This window comes from Leptodactylus fuscus, chromosome 2 (assembly GCF_031893055.1).
Source record: "Leptodactylus fuscus isolate aLepFus1 chromosome 2, aLepFus1.hap2, whole genome shotgun sequence".
Lineage (NCBI taxonomy): Eukaryota > Metazoa > Chordata > Amphibia > Anura > Leptodactylidae > Leptodactylus > Leptodactylus fuscus.
The window spans coordinates 177,436,524-177,461,793 of NC_134266.1; the positions used below are offsets into that span (position 1 = coordinate 177,436,524).

Below are 25,270 nucleotides of genomic sequence, written 5' to 3' on the forward strand. Positions count from 1 at the left end.
ATAGGGGTTGGGTTCGGAACAGGGAAGTCACAGGACACATAATAATATGTAATGATATTCATAGAAGTGAGATATCTGTTTAGTGTTTGCTATATCTTTAAATAGGGTAATGATTATGAATAAGTCTGTACAATGTGGCAGAATTACCAAATATATAGATGTTCCAAGGGCTTGTGACATCCAATATAGCATTTAATAGATGCAATAGGATACATAAAATGTATTAGGAGCAGTAATATGCATCTTGATTAGGTAAAGATTCTAGTTGCCCGATCATCACTTCTTATCTATCTGCATTGACTTTAAGTCTTGATAGAGTAATGAAATAGTGAAAAGAGATTGTGGTGAAATTAAGGGATGGGTGATGAATATTGGCTTTATAAACTGAATATATCTTTATTTTGTACTCCAATAATCATTTGAAAGCAGTTTTCTGTTACTCAATTATTTCAAAATGGTATTCTTGATAGAATCTGAAAATATTAGGTATTGTACCAGCCAGTTGTACACTTATAGAAAGGTTAGGAGATATTTACAAAGTGATGTGGTAACTATTGGAAATAATCATAGCTCAGGTCTCCACACAAATGTGTCCACACAAGCCAAATGTATTTCCTGAGTCACTGGTTGGATACCAGTGCTGTACATGAACAATACAGGATTAAGATTGAAGAAGAAAGACTATAACAGTTGTGCTACTCTTCTCCTGTAGATTTAGAAAATAATTAAATGTAACATAAGGCTGGAGCAGATATGAATAGATAAAATAATGTGAAATATAATAAAACTCTAATTGACTTGTAAAGAACTGTAAAATCAATAACTTCGGTAAATGTTACTTTCACTAAAATTACGTAACTGTTTCACTTTAGTCAACTTCAAAATTGTTGAAAATTGTTGGTATTATTTCCCGTGATCTGCTTTCTGTGTATGTGTTACAGCCTCCTTGGAGAGACTGAATTATTCTGTGTTCACTAGCTGTCATTCACTGAGAAACAATAGAAAGAAGTATATCGCTTAGTTTGCACAAAGATGAAATAAATATCCTCCTGCACATTTTCTTTGTATTGATTTAAATTTGTCATTGGAATTTGTTACTGCTTAAATGTTTTCACAAGAAGCATAAAATATATTACAATAAGGGGCCACACGGTGGCTCAGTGGTTAGCACTGCAGCCTTGCAGCGCTGGAGTCCTGGTGTTCAAATCCCGCCAAGGGCAAAAAACCATCTGCATGGAGTTTGTATGTTCTCCCCGTGTTTGCATGGATTTCCATCCCATATTCCAAAAAAAGACATACTGATAGGGAAAAATGTACATTGTGAGCTCTATGTGGGGTTCACAATCTAAATTTAAAATATATATATATTGTAATATATATATATATTACAATATTGTCTCTTAGAATCTTTATGCAACTCAACATGTTTTATTAGATTTTAAGTCTATTTCTATATCTGTGCATTTCATAATAGTAATCACTTTAATATAGAATTTCTCACACTATAATCATTGTTTTGCTACTTTTATGTAAAATGTTATAGTGTATCTTAGCTTGCTGTGTGAAAATGAGTTGAGTGAATTTGTTTTTACTGAGCCAGGTTCGACCCGAATATTCCATGTGGAGATTCAGCTCCAATTACCGTATATACTAGAGTATAAACCAACCCGAAAATAAGCCGAGGCCCCTAATGTTACCACAAAAAACAGGGAAAACGTATTGACTTGAGTATAAGCCTGGGGGGAGGGGAATGCAGCAGCTACTGGAAAATTACAAAAATTTAAATAGATACCAATAAAATTACATGAACTGAGACATCATAGTCATGTGCATTACAGCTTGGTAACGCCATGTGCCTCATAGTAATAGCAGTTAACCCCATCATGTCCCTCATATTAACCCTCTGTGCGCCTCACATAAGAGTTACTGATATGTGGGACATATGGCGGTAATAATTAGGTATCTTCACAATTAAGGTCCTTTATTAGTTAATATAGCTCACATATTAGTAACCCTTATATGGGACACACAGTAGTTAATAGGGACATGATGGGGTTAACTGCTATTAATGTGAGGCACATGGAGTTACTAAAACTAAATTAAAAACCACAAATGCCTGACACTAGGAATAGTAACCCCAACAGGTACCTGTGTGTTTTACTTTCACTGTACTGTAGCTTCCTCTCCTCGATATGACAGATATCTTCTATAAGACACATAGAGGGGCTTTTTCAGCGTAAAAACTGTGCTGAAAAGTTGGCTTATACTCAAGTATATATGGTATCTAAAATGACCACCTCATTATACTCTGGAGTCTCTTAGAGGTGCAGGCCAAAGGGAGGTGTGAAAAAAAAAATAAAAAAAAATCATTCATACTCACCTTCTGTTACTACTTTTGCACCTCCTCGCGGCATCTAGTGCTCTTCTGTCATTGGACACCAATGGTTACATGGGTATGACGATCATCATGATGTCATGACAAGGAGAGCAATGGACACTATGAGGAGGTGCACAAGAAGTATTTCATATCATTGTATTCCATTCCATGAAACCTGATGCAAATTTAATGGACCCAGTGTAGGTCAATAGGATCGATCAGGAATTAGTTGGTAAGCATTTCAAAATGGATTCATCAAACATATTATGGTAGCCATAAGGGTGTGAACACAGTCTGGAATCAACTATTTAGGCATAAAGTTGTTCCAATTAGATTGAAATGTTTAGGAAAATACTTGTCTAAAGGAAATCTATCACCAGAATAGGCCCTATTGAAATATAAACATGTTTTCCATTGTCAGGTCCCCTCATCCATGCCTCCCTGCTATGATTGACATGTACAATGCTTTTTCATGTCAATCATAGCAGGGAAGTAGCTTTTTGGTGCGATGAGAGCTACAATGAAACCCTTATTGCACCAAACAGGTCACTAGCCAATGAGGAAAAAAGCTCCACAATAGAGTTGCCAAATATGAAGCACAAAAAGTTTTTATTCTTGTGAGCCCTGCATCTGACTGTGCTGATAAATACAACTCCCTATTCATTCACAAGCATTATAGTAGAGATTTGTTCATACAGACCAGTAATCTTGGTGATATCCACTTTAACGTAACATTGCACTTTGTTTTTAGCTGATTGCATATTGTTAATTGTAGCTGTATATTAGTGTTGTCCGATATGGTGTATATGGAGTTAATCATCTTCTTCTAGCTTCAAAGATTTAGGCTACATTTAGGCTAGTCTTAATACGCAACATTCAAGTTAGCCTTAATACTTTTGGATATTTGCAATAGCCATATTTACATAAGTGATACTATTTCATTATTTTACATTATAACGTATTGTACAAGAATTTGTGCATGCATTTATCAATATATCTTTAACTGAAGGTTATTTTATTGCGGCAACACCTGTTTTTAATGAAGTTGGGTGTGGAAGTCCCCAGCAAACAGTTAATACAGTTAATAGCAGAAATTGCAGATAGGAATTAATGCTGTATTTCAGTATGATCTTTCAAATGAATTGACGACAATTTAATGGTCACTACTACATTGTGTCTGAAAAAGAGAGAACTTTTTTATAAGAGGCCATTCACACGACCAAGTTTCATCTGTGAGAAAGTGACAAGCAAGTATTGAGGTCTCTTCCTGTAACTTCTGCAGATTTATATAAGCAGGTCTGCTATGAACGTGCTATTCATGAATCCTTGAAGGGGGACCTACATTCTCCAGATAGGTGAGGGTCCCAGAGGGGGAAAAGTTCAAACCAAGAAAAGGCCAGACGCAGGAAAAGATTTTATCTTGAAAAGTCTACATAAGTATAATATAATACATAAAATAATAATACCGTGTTTTCCTGAAAGTAGGACACCCCCGAAAGTAAGGGGGTTTCTGTTGAATTGCCTAATACATGCCACCCCCCAAAAATAAGGCTTGCCCAAAAATCTTTGCAGTCTACTGAACACTGTGCAATGTGCTCGGTGTGCACAGGAAATCCGGCTGCTGCCTCTACTGTTGTGTCCACTGTCCCTGCTGCTGTAGGATGAGCTTTCCTAGCTTATCCCAGAGGCAGAGGCAGCATGCAGAAGAGGCAGAAGAGGATCGCTAAGCCCCACCCACGAAAGGCCCATTAAGCCCCGCCCCTCTAAGGCTCGCTAAGTCTCACCCACCATTGCCAGGACGAACAGCAGCACCAGTGCTACTATGAAGATGGGAAAGGTAAGTAGGATACCTTCCCCCCCTCCCCTACACTACCTACAACCGGCAGTCATGCTGGCGCTTCGCTAAGGAAGTGCCGACATGACTACCGGTTGTCATAAGACATCCCCCGAAAATAAGACAGGTCCTATATTTAGGACTACAATTTAATATAAGACATTGTCTTATTTTCGGGGGAAAACATATGATGTAATATAATATATATTATAATATAATTATATATAATATGCATCAGACAAAATAGAGAGAAGACAGAGGTGTCATACATTTGCTCTTTACTTAACATATTCTAAGTTGTGTGGCGGAATGTACGCTATATACTACTGTATATCTGTCTGTATTCTGTATATGTGGTCATTGGTCACGGATTGTGAAGTAAATTGCAGTCTGTCAAGGGTTTTGCTAGTATGTCATAATAATGTATTAAATTGTGAGAAATTGGAGTCCTTAACAAAATTCCCAGAAATGTATCTAATAGAATAATTGTCTTAAGGTCATCTTTGTAATTTCTGCATTACTGATACACTAGTCTTTTACAATGTTATTTATCATTAAAACCATTATATAAGTTAACCGCATAGCCAGCATTATGTGGATTATATTATGTGGCAGATTTTATTGTTCGAAGATTCAGGAGAGTAATAATGAACACCATATTTAGGAATATAAAACATTTCTTTCATATCACAATATCAGATGCCAAGTGGAATTACACATTGATCAAATCAAGCTGTGCTTAACAGTATTCCTCATCTATCAAACATATAGCCGATGGCAGAATGATGACAGAGATGTAGGTTCTAATGCAGTCTTGATATAAAAAAAGAGGAAAATATTCTGAAATAAAAAACAGCAGATCAAAACAATGATAAAAACAGTAAAAGAAGCCTCACATTATTACTAAAGGAAGGAGGTTGAAACAAAGTCTAATTTCTCACCATAATTCTTCGCTTATTAAAGTTTAACTCTGGAAATAAGATGGATATGAATATGACTAAAATATCAATATCACAATTTTCATTATAGTGCTCTTATTTTCTGCACAAAACAACAGCTAATGAAACAGACAAATAATAAAACATATGGAATACAGCAGTGATAACAATTCTGGTGATAAGTGTGGGATTAGATGCCATATTTAATAAGTTTAGAGTGAAATTAGATTATTTTCCCACACTGTCTTATGGCTCAAAGGCAGGTGGTAGGAAATGAAAATTATATTGGAGAACTGTGGACCAGTTTGTCTTTATTGTAAGAAAAATAGACCTTGTAGGTTATTCTAAATCAGTTCAAAACAAATACAATTTTTGGTATACCGAATTTCTGACTTGTAAACTTAACCCCTATGTCTGCGGTGAGGTCCATGGAACTTTTCTTTCTTCATTTCATTTTCACATTTCCAATTTCAGGTTACAGGTTTTTTTTTACATTTTTATTCATGAATCCCTTACCACTGCAGGCATTTTTCAAAATGGACTCCACTTCAAAACTTTTTTTAGTTCATAGAGCTATATGAGGGCTTAATGATTGTACTTCAACAATGTTTCTATTTAATGTTATCTACAATGTACTGGGAAACTGGAAAAATCAGAATGGGGTGTCATTTGAGAAAAACTGCCGATGAACGACTTTCTTATGGGCTTTTTTTTTCCTACGGCATTCACTATACAGCCAAAATTAAATGTTACCTGTATTCTATGGGCTGGTATGATTTCCAGGGATATAAAATTTATATATTTATATTTTTTAGGTTTAAACCCCTTACAAAAATCCAAAACTATATAAAAAAAAATCTTGAAGTTGCCATATTCTGACACTTGTAACTTTTTTTATATTTTCATTAATGGGAATGCATAGGGTGTAGAGATGAGCGAGTACTGTTCTGATCAGCCAATCCAAACAGCACGCTCGCATAGAAATGAATGGACGTAGCCGGCACATGGAGGGGTTAAGTGGCCAGCCGCCTTCAAAGCGGAAGTACCAGGTGCATCCATTCATTTCTATGGAGCGTGCTGTTCGAATCGGCTGATCCGATTCGAACAGCACGCTCCGATTATTTCAAGCAATTACTGCAAGCTTTGTATGTAAATAGATATGATTTTGAAGGTGAAGAACATCTCTTGTTGTAAAAAAGTGTTTTATACAACTCTTTACATTATGATCATGACAAAAGTGGGCATGGATTTAAGTCAATTTAATTTAGACTATAATAAGGAAAAGAACAAATGGCAGACATTTTGGCACATCTACTCATAACAGGCATAGATTTTTTGACATTTCATTTAATTTCATCGAAATTAAATTATCAATTTAATTATCGATTTCCCCTTTATTGATTAACCTAATATATACTATTTAATTTTTTTCATTGATCCCTAGGGAAATTAATATTACATATCTTCTTGTAATTAAATAATTTCATTTGGAAGTTTTTTAATTTACAACACTTACTAAAAAATAATACAGTGCTTATTTAGCTCCAGTCTCTTGTCTATATGAAGTACATACAGTGGACAAACAGCATTATGAAGACCAGGGAACTCACCAGACAGGTGAGACATAAAGTTGTGTAGAGGTTTAAAGCAGGGTTTGGTTATAAAAAAATATATATCTGAAGCTTTGAGCATCCCAATGAGCACTGTTCAATCCATCATCCAAAAATATAAAAAGTATTCTACAACAGCAAACCTACCAAGACATGGCCATCCATCTAAACTGACAGATCAAATAAGGAGAGCACTGGTCAGAGAAGTAGAAGTAGACCTAGGGTCACTCTGGAGGAACTGCAGAAATCCACAGCTCAGGTTGGAGAATCTGTCCATATGACAATTATTGTACACTCCACAAATCTGGCCTTTATGGAAAAGTGGGAGGAAGAAAACCATTATTGAAAGAAAGACATAAGAATGGAGGGTTATGTAGATAACCTGTTTTCCCTAAGTCCCAACAGCGGCACAATATGGGGTATTTCTGCCCCTGTGTGCTGGTAGGACAGGCGGAATTTTTAATTAGCCAGGCTTTAATCACCTGGCTGGTCCCTATAAGAGGGCACCAACCCCCTCCCCCTGCGTGTTAATACAGAGTGACAGAATAAGACCTGTACATAGAATATACTACATAGAATCTAATACATTGTTTATGGAAGTATAGTTATACAACCTTGTATACATAAGCACATTTGCTTTATAACGGCAAACAAGAAAATAAACCTGACCACTGTACATGCTTTGTCTTGCTCTCCTCCACTGTAGTCAAGGGAGGGAGACTTGTGCCGCTGTTGGGACTTAGGGAAAACAGGTTATCTACATAACCCTCCATTCCCTTGCATCCCACCAGCGGCACAATATGGGGAGATAGCGAGTAATTTCCCTCTCAGGGTGGGTTTTGGTGCTCAACCGAGCTCAACACAGTTCGGCCAAATGCCGAAGCCTCAGCAGTGTAGCTAGCTAGCCTATAGTGCCTCAGAAAAGTGGAGTCTGAGCTCCAAGATGCCGCCGCACAAATCTGCTCCAGCGGTAAGGCGCATCTTTCTGCCCAAGAGGTGGACACCGCCCTCGTGGAGTGCGCTGTTAGGAATGAAGGTGGAGGTAACCCCAGGGATTCAAAGGCAATCTTAATGGCCTCCCTCACCCACCTAGATATGGTGGATTTAGAAGCTGCCAGACCCTTCAACTTCCCAAAGAAATTAACCAACAGCTTTTCTGCCCTCCTAAACGAGCGAGTACGCTCTATGTATAACCTTAGGCATCTGCATAGGTCCAATGAATGGAGCTTGATTTCTTCCGGCGTGGAGGGAGCCGGGTGGAATACAGGAAGCGTGATCAACTGGCATCTGTTGGAAGTGGAGGGTACCTTGGGTGTGAACCCCGGGAGGTATCTCAATTGGACCCGGTCCTCAAAGAAGCTGATGTAAGGCTCCTCACAGCAAAAGGCCTGCAACTCACCCACTCTCTTGGCTGAAGTTACTGCCAAGAGAAATGCCACCTTATAGGAGAGAAACTTTGGTTTGACAGTCTCCAGAGGCTCAAAAGGCTTACTGCATAGTGCCGTCAGGACCGTGCTGAGGTCCCACTTGTGGACAGGCACAGATACTGCAGGTCTCAATCTCCCTGCGCCTTTTAGGAAGGTGCTTACTAGAGAGTCTTGAGATAAACGCCTCCCCAGACAGGCGGACAGGGCAGCCACATGTACCTTGAGGGTGGCGACCGAGAGCCCTTTGTCTAGGCCGCCCTGAAGGAAGTCCAGGATCACCCCATCTTTGGACGATCTGTCGGAACACTCCTGGATGAAGAGACCATTCTCCGGATACGGTGATACCCCGACTCAACTGATCCGCTACTATGTTCAGGGAGCCCTTGATGTGAACAGCGGAAAGATGGGACAGGTTCTTCTCTGCCCATGTGAAGATTAGATTTGTGGTTCTTTGAAGGGCAGGGGATCTGGTACAGCCTTGCTTGTTTATATATATTACCATCGTCATGTTGTCCGACCGGACCCTTCTGGGAATCCAGAATGAAACCAAGAAACTTCCTTCTGGTGGCTGGCACTATCTCGGATTTCTCCCAGTTGATCAGCCATCCCAACTCCTGTAGGAGGGAAACGGCGATCTGAAGGTGTTGGCGAAGCACTGAAGTAGACTGAGCTTTTATGAGCCAGTCATCTAAGTAAGGAACCACGAAAAGGCCTTCTAACCTCAGAGCGGCGGCGACGGGGGCGACCGTCTTGGTGAAGACGTATGGGGCTGAGGATATGCCAAACGGGAGGGCGGTAAACTGAAAATGCTCTCTGTGGCCGGATATCTAAACGGATATTCTCAGATATCTCCTGTGGGGAATGAAGATAGGTACATGCAAGTAGGCATCTTTGAGGTCTAGGGTAGCCATTACTTCGTCCTGTAGAAGGAACGTCGTCACAGAATCTATGGTATTCATCCGGAAGGACTTTTTCCTTAAGAATTGGTTGAGATATCTTAAGTCTATTATCATCCTCCAGTCCCCTGATGGTTTGGGGACGAGGAAAACCGGGGAATAGACTCCAAGTCCTTCTTCCTGAGGAGGGACCTTCTCCAAGGCCCCTTTTGACCAATATTCCAGGACAGCTGCCTCTAGAATGTTTTGTTGGGCAGCCGGTAGGATGCGAGTAATGAAAAGTTGATCGCGGGGAAGCTGGTTGAATTCTAGGGCATAGCCCTGACTTATCACCCGCAAGACCCAAGGATCCTTGATGACCCGATTCCACACGCGGGTAAAGTGGGCAAGGCGCCCACCCACATGATGACTAACCACAGAGAGCGGCGCATCTTCAAAAGCCGCGCTTGCCTCTTGGCTCCTCTCTGGCGCGCCCCCGGCCTGTACCTCTGGACCGGAACCTGGACTGTCTTTGAGACTGGGCTCTGGGAGAGGCCCCCCGACCCCTCACCGGGGGAGGTCTTCTACTTCTCGTGGCTTGAGGCAGGGATCTGCCCTTATCCTCGGCCAGACCCTCCATTAGGTCGTCGAGGCCTCGCCCAAACACTCTACCAGGTTGGAAGGGCAGACCGCAGAGTGCGTATTTGGAAGGTAGATCCGCTCTCCAAGGACGTAGCCACAGTGGTCTTCTCGCGGCCGTCGTCTGGGCCATTGTCTTCGCAGCCAAGCGTAGCTGTTGTCTCAAGGATTCCCCTAGATAGTCAGCTGCCAGATGTACCGAAGCCATAGATGTCAGGATCTCATCCCTTACGACACCCCCATCTATATCCTGCTCCAGCTGCGCCAACCGGGCGCAAAGAAAATCTGCCACTTCGGTGGAGGCTATTGCCACCGCTGATTGCACTGATGCGGTGGAGTACGCCTTTTTTAGCGTGGAATCTATCCTTCTGTCCAAAAGATCCTGTAAATTAGAACCGTCTTCAAGGGGCACTATGGTGCGACGGGACATCTTCGCTACCGCCAGGTCAACCTTTGGCGGTGGTCCCCAGCTATCAAGCTGGGCAGGGTCCACCGGGTATAGATTTTTAAACACCCTGGAGGCAACATGTGCCTTTTCAGGGAACTTCCACTCCTGCTCCATGCAGGCGGATAGAGCTGTGTCCACATGGAAGGCCCTCTGCCCCCCAGAGGTGGACGCGGAGGCTTCCCCCATGCCATCCTGGTCCCTTGACCGGATGGCCTTCAGCAAATCTGCTGTTTTGTCCCATGCAAAGATGGGTTTGCTGGCAACGCTCAACTGCATTTCTGACGGGCAGGAGTCCTCCTCCACATGTAATCTTTCTAGGGAGGGAAGCGAAGCAGAGCGCCTTTCCGTGCACTGCCTCTTGGAGAGCTGTGTTATGGAGGTACGGCGGTCCTTTAACGACTCATTTTAAAAGACAAGGAGGAGGAGCTTACCAGAAGTGAGGAAACCATCTTTCCACTTGAATTCTGAACCGTACTCACCATGTACTCCTTCACCCAAACCACTATCTCTCTGGGGGAGTGTTCCTGGGGGGGGGGGGGGGGCTCTGCAGCAACGGCCTCTGCAGAACGGCAACGAGAACAATCATATCCTGGGAACACAAGCATCAGTCAAAACTCCCGCAGGGAGGATGTGCCCCTCCCCCCAAACTACGCTTGCCATCAGGTAAGGGAATATCACAATCCCGGCAGGAAAAATGCTTCCTCTTGGAGGAGGACTTTCTTTTCTCCTGGGCTCCAGGGGGAGTAGTGGGGGAGGACATAGTGGAGAGGGGTAGCAACAGCTACCTTACCTAAACAAAATTACTGGGTAAGAGGAGTACAACTAACACAACCATAAGTGTTTTCTTACCAGGCGGAGGTGAAACTGATGACTGCGCGGTTCATACGTGCTTGAGTTTTCCACAGTAGCACAAGACTGTAGCAGACCAGCTACTAGGAGCCCCACTAGGATAAATTAGGAAGGCAGGGAACTAAAGCCCTGCCCTCCTTTTGTATGTGGTGCCAGGAAGGGGCGGGGTCGCCTAGAACAGCCCCCTCCCCTTTCCCCCCTACAACGTTTCCCTCCCCCCTAACCAGGGGGGGGGGGGAGGAAGGAGAAGCCCCACGCTTCCCAGAAGAATAATTTTCCCAAAAACTGCAGTCCCCAGAACACGGGGACGCGTCTCGAGCGGCCGCCGCCGTGACCGGAAGTGCGACACCGGAAGTGCGCACCCTGAATTCCCGTCCTCCGAAATAAGGAAGCCGCAGAAAGGTTCCGGCTTCCTTCTACAGACGCGAGCGCTCGCTCACCGGCAGAAGCCGTGCAAGTAAGAAAGAGGACGGGGGAAGGGGAGGGGGGAATGAATGGGCGCCGAGCCAGAAGTCTCCCTGACCCTATCTCTTCCTGACAGGCCAGGGAGCCAGACGGACGGCGAGGGACAGGACTCAGGACCAGGTAAGACGATCCTGTCATGATATGAGTGGATATGCAGGAGGCCAGTGGTCCGGTTTCAATCCTTTATTGCAAAACTCACACAGGATAGACAAGCAGACAGTGAGGGCCGGCTGAGAGCGGGAAGGCGGTGCGTAACCAGGCAGAGGTCAAAAGGATGTCAGGGCAGATAGAGTCTGTCGGTGGACGAGAATCCTGGAGAGCGGACCAGGTGGACGAATAGGCACCGGGGTCTTCAGCGACAGCAGGCGCAGACCTTTCGCACTTCCGTGCGGGCAGCGGAGTCGCCAGGTGCAGCAGCTAAGCCGAAGGATGTGTAGTCAGGTGACTGAGTCGGGGAGCCCAGCAGGGGTACAGCAGCAAGTAGCGATGATCCTGAGGTGGACTGCAAGACCCAGCAGGATTGGGGAACCAGCGGGATAAAGCCAGCTCCAGGAGCTTGAGGTCAGCCAGAGGAAACTCCAATGGAATACACAAGCAATGTGTAGAAGATACCATGTCCCTTAAAAGGCATGTGACCAGAGGCATGTGACCAGGAGTCCAGCCCAGCTGCAGGAAACAGGAAACTTAGTTCAGCGAAGCCCTTCCCGCCATCTTGCTTCAGGGCACCTGATTCCAGTACACACGGTACACAAGGCAGAATCCTAACAGTACTCCCACCCTAAGGACGGCCTCTGGACGGCCCAGGACCTGGCTTCCTAGGGTACCTCTGATGGAACTGAGCGATCAGACGAGGGGCGTTGATGTTGGCTGGTGGCTCCCAGGAGTTGTCTTCAGACGGGTATCCTTGCCACTTGATCAAATACTGCAGCCTGTTCCGAAATATTCTGGAATCCACGATCTTCTCTACCAGAAAGTGCTCCTGGCCCTCCACTTCGACCGGACCCGGTGGAGCAGGCGTGCGTCCAGGAAAAGGATTCGGAACTACGGTCTTCAGTAAGGAAACGTGGAATACCAGATGAATCTTCATGGTCTTCGGTAGCCGTAATCGACAAGCCGCCGCACCCACTAGAGCCACGACCCTGTAGGGACCCATGAATTTTTGAGCCAACTTCCTCGATGGGACCTTGAGTTTTAAGTTCTTGGTGGAAAGCCAGACCGCATCGCCCACCTTGAACGTCGGGGCCGGTCGCCGGTGTCGATCTGCTGCTCTCTTGCTGCAAACAGTGTTTGTTTCAGGACCTCCAGCTCCTGCTGCAATGTAGCCACCCTCTCCGAAACAGCGGGAACCAGACCATCCACAGTCAGTCTCGGCACAACCTTTGGATGATATCCCAAGTTCGCATAAAATGGCGACATCTTCGTGGAAGAACTCTGTGTATTGTTATAACAGAACTCTGCTAAAGGTAGTAGCTGGACCCAGTCATCTTGCAGCTGTGAAATATAACAACGTAAGTACTGCTCCAACGTCTGGTTCGTTCGTTCTGTCTGTCCGTTGGTCTGCGGGTGGAAGGCAGAAGATAGTTGTACCTGAATTCCAAGAGCTGCACAGAAGGCCCGCCAGAACCTTGCGGTGAACTGGACCCCCCGATCAGAAATTATGTCGTCCGGGACTCCATGCAGGCAAAACACGTTTTCTACAACTAAATCCGCTGTCTCTTTGGCTGATGGTAGCGCTGTGCAAGGAATGAAATGTGCCGCCTTCGTCAGACGGTCCACCACCACGAGGATCGTGTTCCTCCCCTTGGAAACTGGAAGCTCCACAATGAAGTCCATAGATATAGACCCCCAAGGACGTGAAGGGACCGGCAGGGGTTGTAGAAGGCCCGTAGGTGCGGATCGTGGCACCTTGTTCCTGGCACACACTTCACAGGATTGGACATACTTCTTAATGTCCCCTAGGAGTTCCGGCCACCAGAAGAATCGCCCGACCAGCTCTTGCGTCTTCTGAGTTCCCGTATGCCCGGCCAACCTGGAATCATGAAGAAATTTCAAGACCTTCAAGCGTGCCCCTTCTGGAACATACAGGCGCTGCCCCACCATCCATACGTGGTTCTTGAACCTTAATGACACATCCGTAGATGGCTGAGCAAGGAAGGAGTCCGTCTCGTATGCCTCCTTAATGTTGTTCAACAGGTCCCGATCATGCAACACCGCCACGAAATTAGAATCTGGAACAATCGTCCTCGTAGGGACCTCTGCTGTGGCTCCCTCTGCAAACATACGGGACAAGGCATCCGCCTTCCCGTTCCGCGAGCCTGGCCTGTAAGAAATCAAGAAATTAAAATGAGTCAAAAATAAGCTCCACCGTGCCTGCCGGGGAGACAAACACCTGGCGGACCGCACAAATTCTAAATTCCGGTGGTCTGTTAACACAATAATCTGCTGAGAGGTCCCTTGCAGAAGGTGCCTCCACTCCTTAAAGGCCGAAATGATAGCTAACAGTTCTTTATTCCCGATATCATAATTCTGTTCCGCCGCAGAAAGTTGCCGGGAGTAGAAAGCACAGGGATGCAACAACTCCTTCTCCCCGACCCTCTGGGACAGTATGGCTCCGACAGCTGAATCTGAGGCATCCACCTCGACTATGAAAGGGCAAGCCGGGTCAGGGTGTACCAATACTAGTGCCGATGTGAACTTGTCCTTAAGTCTGTCAAAGGCCTCCTGGGCTTGTGGAGTCCAGCTAAAAGATGCTGCTTTTCTTGTCAGTTTAGTGATAGGGGCCACAATTTCCGAAAAGTTCTTAATAAAGCGTCTATAGAAATTGGCAAAGCCAATGAACCGCTGAATCTCCTTGATGGATTTGGGAACCGACCAGTTGAGCACAGCTTGGACCTTGCTATCGTCCATGCTAATACCTTGAGGTGAAAGGATATAGCCCAGGAATTGAACTTTAGTCGTGTGGAAGTCACATTTCTCCAATTTAATATACAACTTGTTCTCCCGGAGGCGCCTCAAGACCGTCTTGACATGCTCAGGATAGACAAGTCCAGGTAGATGATGACGAAACGGTCCAGTAAGTCTTGAAAAATGTCATTGGCCAAATGCTGAAATGTGGCCGGCGCGTTACATAGTCCGAATGGCATCACTAAATACTCAAAGTGCCCATAGCGGGAGCGAAATGCGATCTTCCATTCATCCCCCGGTCGGATGTGTAGCAAATTGTAAGCCCCCCGGAGATCTAGTTTGGTAAAGATCTTGGCATGCCGGACCCTCTCTAGAAGTTCGGGAATCAAGGGTAACGGATATCGGTTACGTACCGTCACCTTATTAAGGTCTCTGTAATCAATGCACGGTCTTAAGGACCCGTCCTTCTTCTTGGCAAAAAATATCGGGGCCCCAGCCGGGGACGAGGAAGGACGGATGAATCCCTTGCCCAAATTCTCCTCAATGTAAACTTTCAAGGCCTCTAATTCCGGCCCCGCAAGCGGGTAAATATGTCCAAATGGAATAGCCGCTCCAGGTAGCAATTCAATGGGGCAGTCATACGGCCGGTGTGGAGGCAGAGAGTCTGCCCTGGTCTTATCACAGACATCTGCGAAGTCCGCATACTCCGGGGGGAGAACCCCAGCAGTATTTAACTCGGCAGCCGGTACCTCAGTAGCTGCTGCATTCACTAGGGGCAGCGTTGGAAAGGTCACCTGCCCTGTTCCCCAGTTAATTGAGGGATTATGCGCCTGAGGCCAGGGGAGCCCAAAAATGATGGGGAAGTGAGGAGATGTAATCAACATGAAGGACAGCGTCTCCTTATGTTCCGGTGGGATGTAGATCTGTAAAGGTTCTGTTTCTAGATCCACTGGACCCGAAGCTAGGGGGGAACCGTCTACCATCTCCATTAATACAGGAGCCTGTCTTTTCTTGATCCCGATCTTATTCTGAGCGGCAAATGTGGAGTCCATGAAATTTCCACTGGCCCCGGAATCAATCATGGCCAATGTCTCCAACCAGTCAGATCCCTTCTTAATGCGGACGGACACAAGGCAATGCGTTCTCTTGTTCCCGAGCCGAGGAGGAGGCAGCATAGAGGAAACAGTCTGAATAATTGCGTTTAATGGTAGATTCTGATCTGAACTGACAGACTCCTCATCTGATAACTCGTGATCAGCTACCGCGGCTACCATTTTAGGAGGTCGTATGGGACAGTTCAATAACATGTGACTGGGATCACCGCAGTACAGACAAAGTTTCTCCCACAGCCGGTGCTCTCGGCGGTCATTTCTCTCGCGATGCTGCAAGGAGTCGACCAGCATGGGTTCGGCCTCCGGCCGCTGGGAAGGCTTGCTTGTAACCTCCCTTGGGAAACCCCATGAGGATGGGTCACTACTGCGATTTAGAGCCTTCCATCTCTCCAACCGGCGCTCCGACATCCGGGCGTCAATCCGGACACAATGATTAATGAAGTCATCCAAATTGTCGGGAGCCTCGGCCCGGGACAATTCATCTTTCATAGCTCCTGATAAGCCCTTACGGAACAACGGAAGTTGGGCATTGGCGTCCCACGTGGTATCCACCGCCCATCACCGGAACTCCATGACATAATCGATAACCGGACATCTACCCTGTTTGAGCGCCAATAAGGTGGTTTCTGCCATAGCCCTCCGGTGGGGGTCATCAAACATCTGTGTCATGGCGGCTATAAACTGATCAAAGTTGTTGAGTCGATCGTCGTCTGTCTGAATAAGGGGGTTAGCCCAAGCGATGGCCTTGTGGGTTAGTAACATTATTATGCACAGCACCTTAGAGCGATCTGTGGGAAATTGTGCTTCATGAGTGCCGAAATATAAATGGCATTGATTGATGAAGCCCCTGAACTTGTCCCGATCGCCGCTAAAGCGAAACGGGGGCAACTTAGGCGAAATTGGTGCTGGAGGCGTAGTGGGGCCACTGGAAACATGATGTTCCAACGCCTGAGTACGAGCACTTAAGTCCTGTAAAGCAGTTCCAATCTGCTGCGCATTTTGGTTGACCTGTACCTCCAGGAGAGCCAGGCGCTTCTTGATGTCCTGGACCTCCGTAGCCAGCGTCTGCGTGAGACTGCTCACCTGTTTCAGGCAAGCGTCTAGGGACTGAAGTGTGACGACCTCCATGATGGCTTGTGTATCCTGTCACGATATGAGTGGATACGCAGGAGGCCAGTGGTCCGGTTTCAATCCTTTATTGCAAAACTGACACAGGATAGACAAGCAGACAGTGAGGGCCGGCTGAGAGCGGGAAGGCGGTGCGTAACCAGGCAGAGGTCAAATGGATGTCAGGGCAGATAGAGTCTGTCGGTGGACGAGAATCCCGGAGAGCGGACCAGGTGGACGAATAGGCACCGGGGTCTTCAGCGACAGCAGGCGCAGACCTTTCGCACTTCCGTGCGGGCAGCGGAGTCGCCAGGTGCAGCAGCTAAGCCGAAGGATGTGTAGTCAGGTGACTGAGTCGGGGAGCCCAGCAGGGGTACAGCAGCAAGTAGCGATGATCCTGAGGTGGACTGCAAGACCCAGCAGGATTGGGGAACCAGCGGGATAAAGCCAGCTCCAGGAGCTTGAGGTCAGCCAGAGGAAACTCCAACGGAATACACAAGCAATGTGTAGAAGATACCACGCCCCTTAAAAGGCATGTGACCAGAGGCATGTGACCAGGAGTCCAGCCCAGCTGCAGGAAACAGGAAACTTTAGTTCAGCGAAGCCCTTCCCGCCATCTTGCTTCAGGGCACCTGATTCCAGTACACACGGTACACAAGGCAGAATCCTAACAGATCCAGAGCCCTCTAGGAGGACACCAAGTCCTCCCCACCTGTCCACACACAGGACAGAAAAAAACACACAGGGGGAGGGGGTTGGGGCCCTCTTATAGGGACCAGCCAGGTGATTAAAGCCTGGCTAATTAAAAATTCCGCCTGTCCTACCAGCACACAGGGGCAGAAATACCCCATATTGTGCCGCTGGTGGGACAAAAGGGAATTGCTGTTTGCAGTTTGTCTCATGCTATATAGGGGACATGGCAAACATGTGGAAGAAGATGCTTTGGTCAGATAACACCAAAGTTTAACTTTTTATCCTAAATGCAAAGCATTGTGTGTGGCAGAAAAGTAACACTACTCATTGACCTCAACTCACCATCCTCACTGTGACACATGGTGGTGGCAGCATCATGTTGTGGGGATGTTTTTCTTCAGCAGGGACAGGGAAGCTGGTCAGAGTGGATGGAAAAATGGATGGATATAAATACAGGGCAATTCTGGAAGAAAACCTGTTGGAGGATGCAAAAGTCTTGAGAATGGGAAGGAGATTCACCTTCCAGCAAGACAATTACCCCAAACATACAGCCAGAGCTGCAGTGGAATGGTTTAGATCAAAGAATATTCATGTGTTAGAATGGTCCAGACCAAAATCCCATTGATCATCTGTGGCAAGACTTGAAAATTGCTGTTCACAGACATTCTCCATCCAGTCTGGCTGAATTTGAGCTATTTTGAAAAGAAGAATGGGCACAAATCTCAGTCTCTAGATGCACAAATCCAGTAGAGACATAGCCTCAAAGACTTGTGGCTGTAACTGCAGTGAGAGGTGGCTCTACAAAGTATTGATATAGGGGGGCTGAATACTTTTGCACATCACACTTTTCAGATTTTTAGTTGATTAAAATTTTGAAAACCATAAATCATTTTTCTTCCAATTCACAATTATCTGCTACTTTGTGTTGGCCTATCACTTAAAATCTCAATAAAATACATGTAAGTTTGTGGTGACAAAATGTGAAAAAGTTCAAGGCATATGAATACTTTTGGAAGCAACTGTGTATATGAGTACTTCACAATCTGCTGAATGTTTAGGGACTTGAGTAATGAGAGAAATGATATTAAAATAAAAGAAGTTATACACAGATGTAACAAATTATTTGTTACAAATTGCATATGCTGACTCCAAAACTGAATTCAATTAAATAATTAGTAAACTATTTAATTAGTAAATGCAACAAGTTTTATGTTCAGTATTCTAAAAATAGAGTTCATTATACCTTTATTGCATTGAATTTTTACATCCATTAAAAAGTTAATTGTAATGAAAGGTTTGCCGAGATAATAACGCTCCCTGTGGCTGCTCTACTTTTGTCCAATTAATCATTGTTTACCCACAAAGCAATGGAATATACATACACAAGATCAAATACTAAAAAGAGTTTGTGGTAAGATCTAAAATCAACCACAATCGATATTTCACTACATTTTGCCATCTGTACATATTACTCTTTGAATCGCTTTTATACTACAGGATTTTCTTAAAATATGCCCACTTAATTTTCTACTCACTAGTTACATTAAGTGCAACATCGGTCTGATTTAACGAGGGAATTTTTTATGCCATTTTTCTGATTTTTTTTTTTTTTAATTAATTTTGTTTTATTCTTTCTTAGAAAAAAATGATCAGAATATCTCATGCTGGTTCATACATTTGTCTTGGTGTGAGAAGGTGATAGGCAGAGTTCTGAAGTCCCGGTATATCTCCCCCAGATTCCAGACCTATGTGTGGTCCAGAGTGGGTCTTGATCAGAGATGCGCTGAACCCTGATGCAGCAGAGCTGAATGTGCAGCAGAGTTCAGCGCATCTCTGATGCAGCAGAGCTGAGTGTGCAGCAGGGTTCAGCACACACTCAGCTCTGCTGCATCAGAGATGTAGCAGAGCTGAGTGTGCAGCAGGATTCAATGCATCTCTGATGCAGCAAAGCTGAATGTGCGGCAGGGTTCAGCGGTTCTCCGGTGTAGCAGCGTTTCTCTGGTGTAGCAGTGCTGGCCATGCGCTCAGCTTGGCTGCATCTCCGGAGTAGCCAAGCTGAGTGCATGGCCAGCTCTGCTTCATCTCCGATGTAGCAGTGCTGTCTGTGTGCTGAGCTCGGTGCATCTCCAGAGTAATCGAGCTGAGCGCACGGCCAGCACTGCTACATCTCGGCATAGGAATGCATTGACCAGCGTTGATTGGCCGAATGCCATACAGAGTACAGCATTTGGCCAATCAACGCTGGTTCTGTTGGAGGAGACGGAGTCTAAGATCGGTCCACAGCAGTCTCCATTCTGGTCTGATCTTAGACTCCGCCACCTCACAGACGAGCCTCTGGCAGAACCAGCATTGATTGGCCGAATGCTGTACTCTGTATGGCATTCGGCCAATCAATGCTAGTCAGTGAATTCCTATGGGAAAAAGTCAGCTTGAGCATATCGCAAGCTAACAGGGATCCCGACCAGATAGAGCCCCAAAGAGCTGGGTGAGTAACATTCCCACCTAAATAAAGGTAATCCCTAGCTAACCCTGCCTGTACATCTATCCCTGTCTCACAGTCACATAGTTCACAGTCTCAAATTAACCGAATGTTAAATCCACCATTCGTATAAATTGGAGGTCACCTGATTTAGCCAGCCAATTACTTTTTCCGATTTTTTTTTTATGCCTCCGTTGTTGTAGTTCCTGTCCCACCTCCCCTGCGCAGTTGTTGGTGCAAAAAAGCGACAGGGAAGGTGGGAGGGGATACGAATTTTTACTGTGTTTGCCTCGTGGTATTCGATTGGAATCGAATACCTCGAATGGCCTGATATTCGATCGAATATCTATTCGATCGAACAGTGTTCGCTCATCTCTAACAGTGTCCATTTGTCTCTATTTGGCAAGTTTCCATCATGATGTGTTTTTCCTTAAGCAAACCAGGTAAATAGAGACTGTCAAGTGCTTTGTCATGTTTTGCCTAGGTAAGAAAAATTCAATATGGTTCTGAAGAATCTTTGGAAAAAATTTTATGAACTTAAATCCTGGTAAACAGAATAAATCCTTGTGTCAACAAACCATCTCCAATAACCTGTAATACACTTAAGAAAGGTGTTTAGAATTTTTTAATAGTCTTTTAGTAAATTCACCTGACAACTTCTTTTGGCAGAGATCACTAATGTCACTGATCTTACAGTAAACTCCCTTGTTTTTGTAGAAATCTTTCTTCCTTTATATATAGATGATGTGTCCTTGTTACTTTGGGTTTATAAATGTGCCCACACGTAGCTGAATCCTGTGTGCTGAAACAAATATAACATAGTATTACATTATGCTAACAAAAGTCTTGAAAGGGCTACAGGGTGGCCACACATAAACAAAAATAAAATAGCTAGTACATCACTTTGTGATAACTTCTGACAACACGATGTGGTGTTTAGAGAAGTTGCTTAACTTGTGATACGCAAATCTGTGCATGTCCGGCCAAGAAGGCTGGTAAGTAAGGAAACATCTGTAAATAGACCACTGAAGAGATCTGAACACTGTAGTCCGTCTGCAGTGTATTTCATTTATTACTTTAGATGCCAACCTTTAAACCTACTTAAGATCTACTACTATATCTGTTTTCTGTGCACTGGTAGCCAGACCATATGTGTTCCAGTAACTAGTGATTTGCAAAATAGCATTACAGCGCTCCCATCAGGTGCATTTATGACCCCTTTTGATGACCACCATAACACCATATCTGACACTGTTTTCAGTCAATTCAGGTAAAATTCCTAAAGTCCTCTTCCATATTAGGTCTACCTAGCGTTTCCCCATTTAATATCTGACTGCACAGTATTTTCCCATCATATGTGCATAACCTTACATTTGCTTTTCTAATTCTCCACCGAAGTCTGTAATTTATTTAATTCCATGCATAAAAATATTATTTTTAGAGATGAATGAATTTTTCAAAAATACTGATACTCACCTGTTCTGGGCTCAGCATCCACTCCAGAGCTCTTCTGGCCAGTGACTGAGATTCTGCTCCCCAAATGTAATTTCTCTGGCCTCTGATTGGGCCTCAGTGGTTACATGGAACATGATGACGTCATTACCCAGCGCGCTCCATGTGATCGCAGGGGGCCCAATCACAGTGCAATATATAAGGAAAAAGGAAAAGGGTTTTGTACTCAGCCCACTTGCAGGAAACCTCCAAAATATTGTACTCCTCTCCTAGTCCTAGATCATCTGAGGCTTTGAGTGGACATATGACCTCTTCGGCTCCGGGCAGAGTAGAACTATCCAAACATAAAGAAAATCCAGCAAAGCTGGTAAAACGTGTGTGTATATATATATATATATATATATATATATATATATATATATATATATATTAGAATTATGTCAATGATGAAACATTTGAGGAAAGGACATATGAAAGCACAATTAGATCATGTAGCCCCTCATATGTTGCAGCCATGTATAACTAAGGCTAAGTTCACGTCTGCGTAAGTCTCCAGAACCTGCTGAAAATCATTGGAGACCAAAGTCCTGAACATTGGACTTTTTTCTACGCTGATTTGTTTTGAAACGGCGTACACCCAGTAGACCCAATTACTGTATAGTCAATGGGATCTGCTGGTGTCCATGAGTAACTACTAAAACAGTGGTCTATGTGGCTCTATGTCATTTGGTTTCCCCCAGTGGAACTGATCGATGGAGAACCCGACACAGATGTGAACCTAGCCTAAGAGTTTTCAATTCATTTTACACTTTCATTTTTTTTCTGTATAAGGAAAAATATATCTTTGTATCATATTAGCCAGTGGATATGAAATATAAAAATTGAGAGTCTTCAGTAGTTGATACCTTTTTAATGGCTAATAAAAATGATACAGATTGCAAGCTTTCGAGACTGCTAGGGCTCTTCATCAGGCATGGTATGACAATTTCTGAAGGCATGCATATTTATATGCAAACGGGGCATGGGAATAAAGTGTTCGGTGTGACAGTTGATGGAAAGCAGTACACACACAAATAAATAGATAAGTGCTGGTGCTGCATCGAACCTTAAACTTCGAACAGCTAGTAGTGTTCGATCGAGTACGAGTATTTCGAATACCCTAGTATTTGATCGAACACCTACTCGATCGAACACTACTCGGTCATCTCTAGTAATCAATTATTCCCTGCAGTGCAAGACTCCGGTAGGATGAGGAGAGAGTTATCACCCTGCATGGACACTTGTTAAGTAAGTGGGGGAGACAATGTAAGGCAGTCAGCACCTGGCAGCTCAGTAGGCCCCCTCAGGAGCTTGGAGCCCCATCACTTGCTGATGCCAGACTGTTCCTAAACATTGTCAGAAAACCTAAAATGTCATGGTGATAAATTCACACTGTCTATTACATTTGCTCACTGTTGATAATGTCCTACTGGCCAAATCAGATTCATTTTTCAATGTAAACCAATATGTAGCTCTTATAGTATGCAGTTTGGCCATGCAGTCATAAGAGCATGACCTATGATTGGACCACACAATCTGTAACCATGGAGATGCAAAATTTGCATTGAGCAATTTTAATCTCAACAGTTTGCAAAACGTCTTTATTTTTATTATAGATATTACGCTTAAAAAGGTTGTCTAGGAAATATATTTTTTTAAATTAGGCTGGGGCGGTGTAAAAAAAAGAAAATACTCCCCTGTTCCCAGTGCTCCAGTGTCTACAGTGCGATCCGGTCCTGCTGCTCTTATGTTTTCTGGTGGCGGATGTCCTCACCGGCTGTGACGTCCCGGGGCCCTTTGCTTAGAGCATTGATTGGCCTAAGCAGTGAGATGTGGTGGTGACTTCGACTGACAGAAAACATCGGAGTAGCAGGACTAGACCACATTGGGAGGCACCAGGGACAGGTGAGTACGTTGTTTTTTTTTGTTTTTTTTCATCTCCCCCAGTCTAGTTTAAAAAAAAAACAAAAAAACTTATCCTGGATAACCTCTTTAGCACAAAAGAAATATAATCTCATATCACTCTCTTGTTAAATGTATTATATGACAATGCAGAAGTGTATATTTTCTTCAACATTCAAGAACAAAGAATATGAAAAAATGAAAAGGATTATAGAATTATAATATTGTAGCAGGGTAATGTTATTTCCATATGCTTTGTTTACTTCCTGTACATTTTTGCACTAAAACCCATCTGGAAAATGTTATTACAGTACTTGAATTATGATAATTCAGTTGCTCTTGTTCCGTAACATTTGTTAAGTAATAGTACTTTAGAAAACAATGAAGAAAGATATCATATGCATCAATAAGATTTTCACATTTTAGACAATTGTTTTTTGAAAATAAATTAAAATAATGAAAATCTACTGTATTTTCCTGAAAATAAGACATAGCATTTGCTCCGAAAGATGGGTTGGAGCTTATTTTCAGGGGAATTCTTATGTTTTTCTATGGATGGTTTCTCAGACACAGATCTGCGACACTCCTGTCAAAGGTGTGTCACTGTCAGGTCCCTTGCCATTGCAGTAGAGTTCCACTGCAGCCAAGTGTAGCGGTCGGCTTCCCTTGGTGACTGGAAGCAGCCTCAACGTTCGGACTCATTAGTGGAGTGATGCCAGCAGGACTTCCGATTCTTTTTTGGGTGTCTGATATCTTTGATGAAGGTCTATTGTATCTGTTCTGATATATTCTAGTTACTTTTTTAACATTTATAGTTGTCTGAACTTTTTTTTTTATGAACTGTGACTAGGGCTTATTTTTGGAGCATACTACAAGCATTTTGCAAAAATCCTGAAAAATCTTTTTTTTCAGGGTAGGTCTTATTTATGTGGAAACACGGTAGTTATAATGTGATGATTAGAAGACATGAAGATATGAAGCTAATCTCTGCTAATCTCAGTAAGCAAGCAATGGGTGGGGATTGCCAAAGAAATGAATGATCTAATTCTAGTACTTGTGAGGGTGGAAGAAGAAACATATGGTAGAGCAGTAGGATTCAGCATGTCAAAGGTCAAATAAAACACAGGACCTGATCAGTCAGTAGAAGTCTCTGACAAGCTGGGACTATAAGGCCCATGGAGGACCATCGTCTGAGAAATGTTAGGAACAAAGACATTACAGAGGATCACAGGCTGAACATAAATAGGACCTCCAAAAATAATGTGAAGATCTGGTGGTCTAAATTGGACTGAGATTGGACGAATGTATGATACTAATTCCTGCCTGTGAAATGTTGGGACTGACTTATATGGAATTTTTGGCATATAGGCCTGTAAAGAGTACATTTACAATTATAACATTTAAGAAGAAAAATTGATATAGTAACCCTAGAAACAGTTATCCAGCGATTAGTACTACACAATTAAAAAATAAGTAACAAATGGAAAGTCCATTACTTGTATTGCTGGTACTAAATACAGTAAAGTAGGAATATAATGTATAATTAGTTTGACTGAATAATCAATCAGTTTAGACAGAATGTGCAGTATGCAACAAAAACCTAAGTGCAGCAAAGATATCATTCATTTCAGAATATTGTTTCAAATAATATGTTCTCCCATATTTTTCCCCATATGTAATGTGTTATGTGTTTATGTTATTACTATGTTAAATTAATATGAATTATTTGTATGCATCTGTAGGACTTTGTTTATTTACTCTAGGGGTTAAAGTCCCACTGAAATAATGAGTGGAAAAAGTGATTACAGAATTTAAAAACTAGAAGTGGGGAAACAATAAATCTAAGGTCTCACGTAGTATCCAGCAGCAAAAAAGCGCTGCGGGAAAAACCACAGTAGTATCGCGATTCTTCCCGTAGTGCTTTTTAGAGAAAGTTTGCAGACTTTCTGCTTCAATTATGCCTATAGGAAAACCACCGGCGTTTCGTAGGTATAATTGACATGTTGCGATTTCCAAAACCACAGCGGTTTTAGAAATTGAAGCAAATCCGCTGTGCATACTTTATCACAAAGTGGGGTTAAGATTTGCTAGACTCCAATAACTTTGGTGTGACTGTAAAA

The 25,270-nt window shown here is 43.7% G+C and overlaps 1 protein-coding gene across 3 annotated transcripts in view; it reads left to right on the forward strand.

The window, feature by feature from the left end:
* Positions 1 to 25,270, forward strand: part of GABRG3 (gamma-aminobutyric acid type A receptor subunit gamma3) — a 417,910-nt gene that overhangs the window by 280,712 nt on the left and 111,928 nt on the right. The window lies entirely within an intron of this gene.